The 11632-nt window shown below is 29.1% G+C and overlaps 1 protein-coding gene across 1 annotated transcript in view; it reads left to right on the top strand.

Annotated features, from left to right (window-relative positions):
• Positions 1-11632, top strand: part of LOC113384741 — a 152831-nt gene that overhangs the window by 93983 nt on the left and 47216 nt on the right. The window lies entirely within an intron of this gene.

Here is an 11632-nt window from a genome sequence, read left to right as displayed (position 1 = left end):
AGGAAATCGGCTTAGATAAATAAACATTTTTAAAGTTACATCCTAGTACAAATCTTGATTTTAATGAATAATGCTCGAATCAGAAAGAATATTTTAACCCTGTTCCTTGAAAATAATAAAACAAATTAAACATTTGTATCGTGTACTAAACGTAAGTTCATTGATTGGAAATCATTTCTATATTATTCGTAGTTTCTATAAATCTTGAAGTTGATGAAATTGAAAATATTTTTTAGGCAAAACAGATATTACAGCTGTTCAAAGAATGAGATTATATCGTCAGCGAGAGGTAAAAAAACAAACAAGCAGTCAATGAATGTATGTTAATTTTAATTACATGAAGTTCTTCAAACACAATTATTACATGATGAATAAAGTTGCGAAAACAATATTTGTTTAGGCGTTGTTTAACATAATCCACTGTGTGAACGAATATTATAGAATTTATTAATCAGCAATTACTTCATTTCTCTAATGAAGGTTTATTTCTAAATGCTAATTACATTGACAAACCGATCATATCGTATTTGAAGTATGACTTTAATTGCATTATTGTTCTTAAATATTATACATATTTTTAACGCCGTTATAAATATATAATTTATAATTTATCATTATATAAATGTGTATATATGGTTGACGACACTAATAATGTGTGCATCACGAGTGTTACCATATTACTAATAGACATTATTCAAAATTGTTATATGATGTATTTATTTTTACTTAAATGCCATCTTGTACAGTAGCAAATTAGTATTACTTCTTCAATCGCGTGTGAACCTTACGCGCACCCTTTTTTTTATCTATATTTCATTCGTTGGTTTTCCCAGTTCGACCCTGTCCTCGACTGATACTTCATTTTTATAACATAGAGCCATTGAGATGTGTCAAAGGAAACTGAGTTAATATCTAAGTCTCTTTAGAGGAGCCCAAGCGAGGATTTCGTATCTTGTTATTTTCTATAAGGCGACCTTCGTGTAAATATATATATATATATATATATTATATATATATATATAATATTAGATGGTGAAAGATTTATACTTAGAATCTATCAGTATATAGTTTTAAAACTATTCTAACAAAGTTTTAGTTTTCCAAAGGTTTAGTTATATTTAGTTAGTAGTAGAGTTTGGGTTCGGTTCAATTACGCGTGAATAGGGCAGATTAACACTGATATGCACCTTGGAAACTGTTTTCGGTATTTCTCTCTCGGGAAATGGTAAATTAGATAATTTTAACTAAACAAAAGGGTTTAATTTGATTTTCAACTAGAGCACTGGATTTAACACAATAATAATTGAAATTAAAGGGCCAATTCTGCAGTGAAATAGACGATAACACAGTGTTGTTATGGCAACGCGTTTTTTCTCACTAAATGCTATGAAAACGCAATTGTATTTGCTGTACGATCAGGCGTATTTTACATATAAAACCGTAGGTAGAAAGATGCAGTTGTAGTAACATTCTTCTTCTTACATCTAAAATACGCCTGATCACACTACAAATAAATGGACATTTACCCAGTTTTGTTACCATGACAACGCTATGTTATTATCTATTTTACCCCGAATTTACATCAATTCTATTATTCTCATAACATTTATATTAGTACATCTCTGACTGCCTCTACTTAATATTTGATTCGCCCATTTCTATTCCAAGACAATTGAAGAATTCCAGCAATGTACCATATATCCGCCGACCTCTTGGGTCCTCATTTTCTCATCTTATTTCATTTCTCCGAACACTTTTTTATATTACGGAGATATCTGTATTCAAAACGATTCGGCGAGAAGTAACTTCGTTAGGCGTTTGACAGACAATTTCCCTCATTTTTAATGTTGCGATGTCAGAAAGTTTTTTATGAGAGTTTAGTCGATAGATGTACAAAGTACAGAGGTGGACGGGACGAGAAAACAAATCTCCCCAGATTTGTCGAAAGTTGCTTAAAAGTTTGGGGGAGGAAATGGAAATCTAAAGCGAGTGATTTTTTTTAAGTAAGTTTCTGTTTTGAAAATAATTTTTCAATTCAGTTTTATTTTTTTTACAATTACAATTAATACAGTTTTCTTAATATTTTATTATTTTACAATCCTGATTAAATGCACCAACTTTTGATGAAACTTGCCAACATGCTTTAGTACAGTTTTTTCAAAGGCGAGCCTATCAAAGTCGACCAGTTTTGAAAATTTTAAATTGATAGTTCAACAAAGAGTCTTAATTCTTGAAAACTCGCAGCAATTATGTCACTATTTTGTGCTCCTGGAAATGTTATTTACGATCACGTATCCAAGTTTAAATGAACAAATTTGATAAAAATTAACCACAATAACCGAAAAATTGTCACATTTTGACTACAGCTCTATGTTGCACAACCTAAAGCTCATAATTTTCAAACTGTTTTAGACGAAAAAATAACCCAATTTTTTTCTACTATTATCTCTATTGACGTTGAGTTCTGGGACACCCTGTATATATAGTGGCATTTTTCCTGAAGGCAAACTTTTTTGGACTACCCAAAACCAAAATTGAAATCAACCAAAAATGAAATGTTTGGATATTCAGATAAAATTTTTAAATTTTTATTTCGAAATTAAAATTTTTACTTTTTACCTAATGAATTTATATACTTATTTCACTTCTCCTAGGCCTCTAATATTCTATAATATTGGTTCAGATTAGCACCGTAAACTCTATGATTATGTTAGGTTTTATTAATATTACTGCTGCGCACGCATATGTTGCGTGAGACCGTTGTTAATAACAAAGCGTCCAACGCAACATGTGCGTGCGCTTTCCTGGTACATTAGAGTAGGGTGAATTAAAATTTTAAAATTGTACTGTAATTATTTTAAACAAAAATAGTCCTATATATCTTAGCTAACTTGATGCTTTTATTTTATAATGGACAAATAAAAAGTTTAGTATAGAAGGATGCATAAATAATATTTTGGTTAAGGGTGAACGTGTTAAAAAAGCATTCAATTACAAAGAAACAGCTCTTATTGCTAAAAACTTGCCAGTTTGATTAAAAAATAATCTTTTTGAAGATTAAAATCGGTTCAGGATTTTTTGTAAAAATATGGATAAAATATTTTGCACTTTTTTGGATACTTTAAACAAATATATTGCTTTGCCTTATCATTATTATTGCCTTGCATTAAAATTTGAAACATTTTTCTGGCAAGTAAAGTTAATAAAGTAGGAAAATTACAGAACTCTAGATCCTTCCCCCATGACATAAAGTCTAACGGCGCTTTCTGTGGTTACAAGAATCAAAAGATAAGCTGGGGTTTCAGCCGGAATTTAGTCCGACATATACATACAAAAGACCTAGTATGTAATGCATAAAACTTTGTCCAACTAAATACAGTAATACCCCGTTTAAACGCGGGGGATACGTTTTATCAAAAAGAGCGTAATGCAAAATAGCGTTAAACGAGGCTATGTTCACATGGAAATTTTGGGGTTAGGGAATATTGGCTTAATGGTATATTACGTCGTCAATCTATATAGACAGTCGTTTTTCCATTTCTTCTATAATGAGAGCTTGAATGGTATAAAAAAGCGCTAAACAAAAGCGTTAAGCGGGGTATCACTGTACTGTTTTCAAATTTAGTCTCAATTGATTCAGAGCAACTTGAAACGCCGAGAGAACATAAAATCACCAAATCTGATTTTTTTGGCGAAATCAAACTTATTTTTCAGAAGCAATTTTGTGCTTAGCTCACCCTTTATAGACAAATTACCATCATCGATACAAATGCAATTCTCCTTTGGCAGATTTACAACTCCTTCTCCTACTTTTCTATCAATATTTGATAAAGAAACAGAAACCATCCAGGGGATGATAATAGCCTCGACTCGACTAAGGGAGTATCTGTGAGACACAAAATTGAGGTAAATCTCACTTCGACGACATTGAAAATCTCTCAAAGGTCGGAAATGAGAGCAAGGTTAGAGTTGGAGAAGTAGCAAGAGGATTTCGATACCTATTGCAAAGGAAGGTCGTCGGAGAAATCGGATAGCGAATAATTCGTTTGTGATTATATGGTTTTTTGAATGGCTACGGAGAAGTTTTGTGAATGGATCGATAACTAAATAGAGGGTGAATTTATCACAAAGAGAAACCACAGATTTTTCATTAACATATATTATTTTTAACATCCCCTAAATCGAATGAGACCAAATTTCATCCCTTACATACTATTCTCTTCCCTCTACCTATCTGGCAAGGCAATTCCAGGCTACTTCAACTATAATTTATCTTTCCTATTTTCTCGCCCGAGAAATATTTCCAAGACGTTTTTTGCTTCCACCTTCCTTAAATAGAGAATGTGTTTTATTAAAATACCTCCTAGGAATTCCTACACTTTTACGTATTTGAACACATACGTGTTGGTGCCGAGAGAATTCCTTCTGAATTTTAGGGGCTAATGGGGTTAATAAATAAATTTGGATTTGATTGGAATTGATTGGGATTGATAGGAATTGATTTCTGACCTCAAGAATGAGATTTATGGGGCAATTCTGACTTAACAGAGCTTATAAAATAGCGTTGTCATGGGAACGCTCTCTTATGAAATGAAAATGAGTCTGTATATTGCTGTGCGATCAGGCGTATTTTACATTTAAACAAGCAAGGGAGAATGTTATGATAACACAATCTTCGATAAAACAGTTATCATAAGATTATTTCTTACTTGTTTATATGTAAAATACGCCTGATCGCACAGCTAATAGATAGATATTTACACAATTTTCATGAGTCCATTTAAAAAACTCATCAGAATATCATCATCAATAATAATAACAAGATCAAGAACACATAAGAAAAAACTCATCAAGGGAAAATTACTAAGCTTTATTTCGTATATCTTGTATTTCTCGTATTTGGTATATGTTTCTCTCATTTCTTTCTGAAATTACAATTACAAGAAAACGAAAAAGACTCTCATTTATTTAATGAGCATTGTAAGACAAAGGCCAGACAGACAGGCCAGGGATACATATAATATATTAACTACACAGAAAATATACTTCGCAGAAAGTATTTCTTTCAGATAGAGAATGAAATTAATTGTGATTTACTGGAAATGTACTTGGATAAAAATGTAGGGCACGTTTGTTATTTTCAGCACGGTTTCACTAGATATATATATATGAATGTTTTCGATTTTTTTTGCTTCCAAGGACTCAAACGCTTCCAAATTGATAAAAAAATATTGTCTGAAAGTTTTAGCTCCTAATATTAGCATTTAGATACTCCGCATTTCAATTAAAAGTTTTATATATTTAGTATTAAATAAATATTTGACATTTGTGGAAGCATTTGTGAACTAAAATGTTATATCACTTGAAAATATTTATAAATCACTTGACCTCTAATTAAATACATGTAGGCTGTTCAACGAAATATTTATTCATCATGGCATCAAAATTAATTGCAGCAAATATTTACATAATTGATGATTTTGACATTCAAATCAGTAATAAATTGCCATCAAAATTACAAGTCTGCTATCACAGATGACGCAAAAATTTACTTAATGACATATGTTAACAATAAATATACAAAATATATTAATTGATTTGCGGACTGTCTAAAGGTTAATATTAAGAACTAAAACTTTTAGAGAATTTTTTTAATAATTTGGAAGTATTTGAAGGAATTTCGTAAACGTCCCATATTAAGGACCACCCATTCGTCAAATAAGAAAAAAATGTTAAAAGTTCTTTAGGTCTATGAGCTGAACTGCTATGAATGCAATATATGTTTTATTGGGTTAAAGTTCCCAATGTATAAAAAAATAAATCAACATATTTATAATTCTAAAAATTCAAATCAATTCAAAACAATTCAAAACAAAGCTGTCAGAACATATGTTCAATTTAACCAAACTTGAAACACTTTTGGCCTATTATTTTATATAAAAAAATTGCAAAGTCTTTTCTTATTTTTTTAAGTCTTTTGCGTTAATAAATGAAATTCTGCTCATCTTATACATAATAGTTATCAGTATTAATTCTAATTTTATTAAGAATTTATACTGTTTCTTATAATAAATTCCAACCTAAACTTAAACATTTTCCAACCCATTATTTAATACAAAGAATAAAATGTGACCTTAGAAGATTTGCTGAGTCTTTTCATATTTTTTTTGTCTTTTGCGTTAATAAATAAAATCTGCTCATATTTTACATAATAGTTATCAGTCTTAATTTTAATTCTATTAAGAATTTTATTACAGTTTCTTATGTTAAATTTTAACCAAACCTTAAACATTTTCCAACCCATTATTTAGAATGAAGAAAAATTGTGACCTTAGACGATTTTCAAAGTCTTTTCTTATTTTTTTTTCAAGTCTTTTGCGTTAATAAATAAAATTCTGCTCATCTTTTACATAATAGTTATCAGTCTTAATTTTAATTCTATTGAGAATTTATTACTGTTCCTCATATTAAATCCCAACCAAACTTTAAACATTTTCCAACCTATTATTTAATATAGAGAAAAATTGTGACGTTAGACGAGTGGCTGAATCTTTTCTTATTTTTTTAAGTTTTTTGCGTTAATAAATAAAATTCTTCTCATACCTTACATTATAGTTATCATATTGATTTTAATTAAGAATGTTTTTATTTTTATTTGCCTTAAATTTTAAAGTTTAAAAAATTACTTGAATCCCATACGTTTAGACTAACATCCCAGCTTTCAAAAAATAAAAAGTTAAGTGTCCTTAGTATTATAAGACTCTACGATTTTGTAGTCATAAAACTACTACTAGCTAGTTCATAATTTATTTCCGCATTGCACAAAATCATATTACTTTACCTAGGTCAACATGTATTTTCGCAACCAGTTACCTACAACTACCCTCTATATGAAAACAAAGTGAATTTACAAACAACGTTTACCCAAAAACCACTGAGCCGAACTAATTACTTTGTAGACAGGTCCTGATTAGATAAATTCACATAGTAAGGATCAATACATTTGATAATGTTGATTATATTGTCTATTGCTAATAATGTTTTTGTTTTTTCCTTAAATCATATTAATAGAGTGCTTCTAGTATTTTCTGTACTTTCTCATTTGTTACTTTGTAAACTTATTATTTTATGTGCAGCGTCACAGTCCCCAATTTGCAAAATAGTATTTTGTGAACCTTCCTTATAGTTTATCTCCCAAACAGAGTATTTCTTTCTTATATTATATAATATATATATATAATATATATATATATACAGGTGAAAGAACCTAAGGTATGATAACAACCCCATTCGGGACCTTTTATGATTCAATTATTAACACACCGCTAAGTATACAGCGAAACACATGCGCATAAACATTGCAGGATATACATTTCCACATTGATTTTATCTTTATTTCTTTTTTTTTAAATGAAAAAAGCAGAGTTGGGCTCGTCTACTCTTTCTACTAAATATATTACAATGTGTACGAATAAAATTTGAAATCGGTTCAGTAGTTTCGGAGTTCACCCGGACAAACATCAATAATGATAGAAATTTGCTCTATTGGTTTGAAAACTGACTAAAAGCAGCGCCAAACGCGAGTGAACTTTAAACTAAGATTCAGTTCTTGGATAAGGATCATCAATAGTGAAATTAACTTAAGTTTAATTCATCAAATCATAATAATTATTCTCATACATGCAACTTTATAAAATTAAGGGCGCGTCGACCCAGGCGCCAAAATAACCGGGTCGTTGTTATTTGCTATTTAAGTTGAAATTTTGGGAAAAATAAAGCATATTCTAAGTTCAAATTATATATTATGAGGCAATAATTGTATAAATGAATTTATTGTTAGTAGCCACCCACCCACACACACACACACACACGCATATATATATATATATATATATTCTGATGTGATTTGAATATCTGCTAACGGAATTTGCCACTATCACGTTTTAGCGAACTTACTAATTAATGTATGAGATTCATAATAAATTACGAGCTTTGTAGATATGCACGCTTCCATAATTTTATATCAACACACACACACATGTACATACACACACATACTTTGATGTCAATTTAATATTCAATCTCTGCTTTCTGCTAAATTAAATCAGTACTTTTAATCCTTTGTTAATTTATGAAGTTCATCAAGATAATAAAGTTTTCTAAAGGATACACTAATATAAAATATTTTTTTTATTTAATTTAATTTATTGTAATACTAATAAAAGGTTTTTAAAGTATAGCACATAAATTTGGGATGATTAAATCCCAAATTATAATTAGTCGCTTTTTGGCTCTCAATGAGCTTTTTTAGGTAATTGTATACTATCAGTATATCAGTTTGTTTGTCTATGATTTTGCAGCGTGTTTCTCAGTTTGTCAAGTGTTAATCACAGTGCCTTGTTTTGTGTAGTCTGTAGCCTCCGTAATTTCGTCTTTATAAAAAGCTAGCTAAAATTAAACCTTTATTGAATTACTATATATTTTAGAAGATAATATCACAATATGAATGTTTTTGAAAAATTTAATTGTCACTCGATATTAGTCATATATTGGCTTAGTTGCTAACTTCTTCAAAATTATTTTGAACAATTATCAATTTTTTGATGAAATTAATAGTTTAATGGAATAATACATGTTGGATCAGTTTTCACTTATTTTTCATATACATTTGTATTTTTTCCATCAGAACCAAATACGTTTTCAATAGCAAATTAAACACGAATACAAATATTTACTCAAATGGGATATACAAACGTAAACACCATTAGTAAAATCGTTGCAATTATCAACGAGATATTGATGAGCAAAATATTTGCATACACATTGACATACATGGATGGATAGAGGATTAATTAAAAATTCGTTGTATGAAAAACCCAGATGCAAAAAAAACTAAGTCTGTGAAGAAAGCAAACATAAATAATAATTAATGTTCAAATTTTTTCTCATAATAAAAATTCATTTACTCTACAAAACCCATTAAATGTAATTCATAGCACTAGCACATAATTCTGAATTTTATTACAACATTTAATAAATTTAATAACACGAATTTTATGACCGTCTTCGCCACGTGAAAAGTTAGTTCTAAAAATAGGTAATGACGTTGTTTTCTATTTTATGGACAGCATTTTCTTGTTTAGGTAAAAAAAATCTAGATATTCATAAAAATTAAGTTTTACTTATATAAAATAATGTATTTTAATAGCACTCCAGCTCTCAACATTATTAGAAAGCTATAAAACAAAACTAAAACCCGGATGTTTTGGCGCCCGGGTTGACGCTCCCTAAATTTCATAGCGTTTAGTGTGTGGGAAACTTTTTATTTTAAAAATAAAATTCAAGAGTATGCAATTGATATTAAATTCAGATATACTTGTCAATACACAAAATTCTGCCAATTGTCCATGGTGTATTTATTTGTCAATCACACAAATTAATCTTAATAATCAAGTTTAGGTTTAAGTATCTCAATATCATTAGAAAGCTATAAAACAAAACCAAAACCCGGATGTTTTGGCGCCCGGGTCGACGCGCCCTAAATTTCATAGTTTTGTGTGTGTGATACTTTTTATTTCAAAAATAAAATCCAAGAGTATGTAATGGATATTAAATTCAGATATACTTGTCAAAACACAAAATTTTGCCACTTCTCCTTGACGTATTTATTCGTAAATCACACAAATTAATCTTAATAATCAAGTTTAGGTTTAAGTACTTCAATATCATTAGAAAGCTATAAAAGCCAAACTAAAACCCGGATGTTTTGGCCCCCGGGTCGACGCGGCCCTAATTTTATAGAGTTTTGTGTGTGTGATACTTTTTATTTCAAAAATAAAATCCAAGAGTATGTAATGGATATTAAATTCAGATATACTTGTCAAAACACAAAGTTCTGCCACTTCTCCTTGACGTATTTATTCGTAAATCACACAAATATAATCTTAATAATCAATCATATAAATAATCTTAATAATCAAGTTTAGGTTTAAGTATTTCAATATCATTGAAAAGCTATAAAAGCCAAACCAAAACCCGGATGTTTTGGCGCCCGGGTCGACGCGCCCTTAATTTTATAGAGTTTTGTGTGTGCGGAACAAAACACAAAATTTTTTTGTTATTCGTCAATCACTGTTTTTTTTATTTATTGGCTTTTGATATACATCATAAGGCCAGATGCCATTCTTACAATTGTTTACTACAAATTCTTATTGAATTATTAACTTATAAATTAATTTTAGTATTACTAATAAAATTAAATCACAGTTAAATAGTTAATTAAGTTTAGGTATAAGTATCGAAGCTATAAAACTGTTTTCGAGATATAAAATAGAAACTTTTAATTATGTTTTGTAAATTTAATAGCTATTGCTGCTATAAAATATGAGCTATCAAATCGAGTTAATATTAATACTATAATTGCGATTTAAACTTCTTTATGTTAAAGAAAATTATTAAAATCTAAATTATCTTTTAGAAGATTTTAGAAGATTTATGTATAAATTAGGCACTTGGGCTTTGATTTCTCAAAAATGCTCTTATCTATTTTTTCGGAACTGAATTTTATATTTTTTAAATTCAATATGTAAAAAACTACAGAATTTAATTTTTATATAAGAGAATGAAAAATTCTTTCCAATATATTTCAAATAATATTGATTCCATGTAAAAAGTTAAAAAAAATTGCAACATTTTAGTTCATTGTTCATACATTTTATATATTTTTACATCTCAATGATTATTTTCACCCTGTCTAAAGCTGACACTGTATCAGAGAGGGTATGTTTGCGAACAATCTCTTTTCCTATTTAAGAATCCAATTCGAATCCAGCGATCATCCCCAAAGTAAATATACAAATCTCAGTTTATATTTTCATTTGCTTATATTATCTTACAGAAAACGGGAGAAGAATTTTGTTGAGACTATTTACAAAAAAATAAAAGGGGAAAAAATATCAGAAATAAGCCAGACGAATGTATCTTGGGAACAAGAAAAATGCTTGGTTAATTTTTAATAGCAAATAGTGAAACCTTTACTTTGAATTTAAAATTTAAATTAAGAGCACTTGAAAAATATCTGAAAGATTGACGATTTCCTCGATACTATTTTCTATCAATTTCCCTGTATAAACAATTCCATGTTTCTAGAACAAACTTCCACTCTAATTGATTTCTCGGATGGTGACAAATAGGGGTACAACGTTCAGTAATCTCTTTTTTAACGGGAAACTTAAAAAAAAATAGTCGAGGAAGAAATAAATTCATTCGGAATATCGACAGCGCGAATTTGCGGAAATGAACTCTTGGAGAGAAACGCAATTTTTATTTGCAGACTTTGGCGGAATGAAACGCAAATTTACGGTTCGAGAAATGGTAATATTAAAAGGTTTTCATACTTAAAAATATATGGAAGACCGAATCGAGTTTTTATGACAAAAATAAAGTGAAAACTCCGGTGCTATAATATGAAATGAGTAGGTTTTATAAAATTTTATGAAGAATTTTTTTTGAGTTTGTTATATTATTCATCACTTACGACTACTTATTTTGTTCACTCATAGACGCAAAATATTTTAAACAACTTGACACTATGAAATATTCTTTTTATTTGATTTATTTTACAAAAACGGTA

The sequence above is a fragment of the Ctenocephalides felis genome, unplaced genomic scaffold (genome assembly GCF_003426905.1).
Source record: "Ctenocephalides felis isolate EL2017-DRISC unplaced genomic scaffold, ASM342690v1 CF-g0.4_SCAFFOLD_03571, whole genome shotgun sequence".
NCBI classification, from domain to species: domain Eukaryota; kingdom Metazoa; phylum Arthropoda; class Insecta; order Siphonaptera; family Pulicidae; genus Ctenocephalides; species Ctenocephalides felis.
This window is presented reverse-complemented; position numbering and strand designations above follow the sequence as displayed.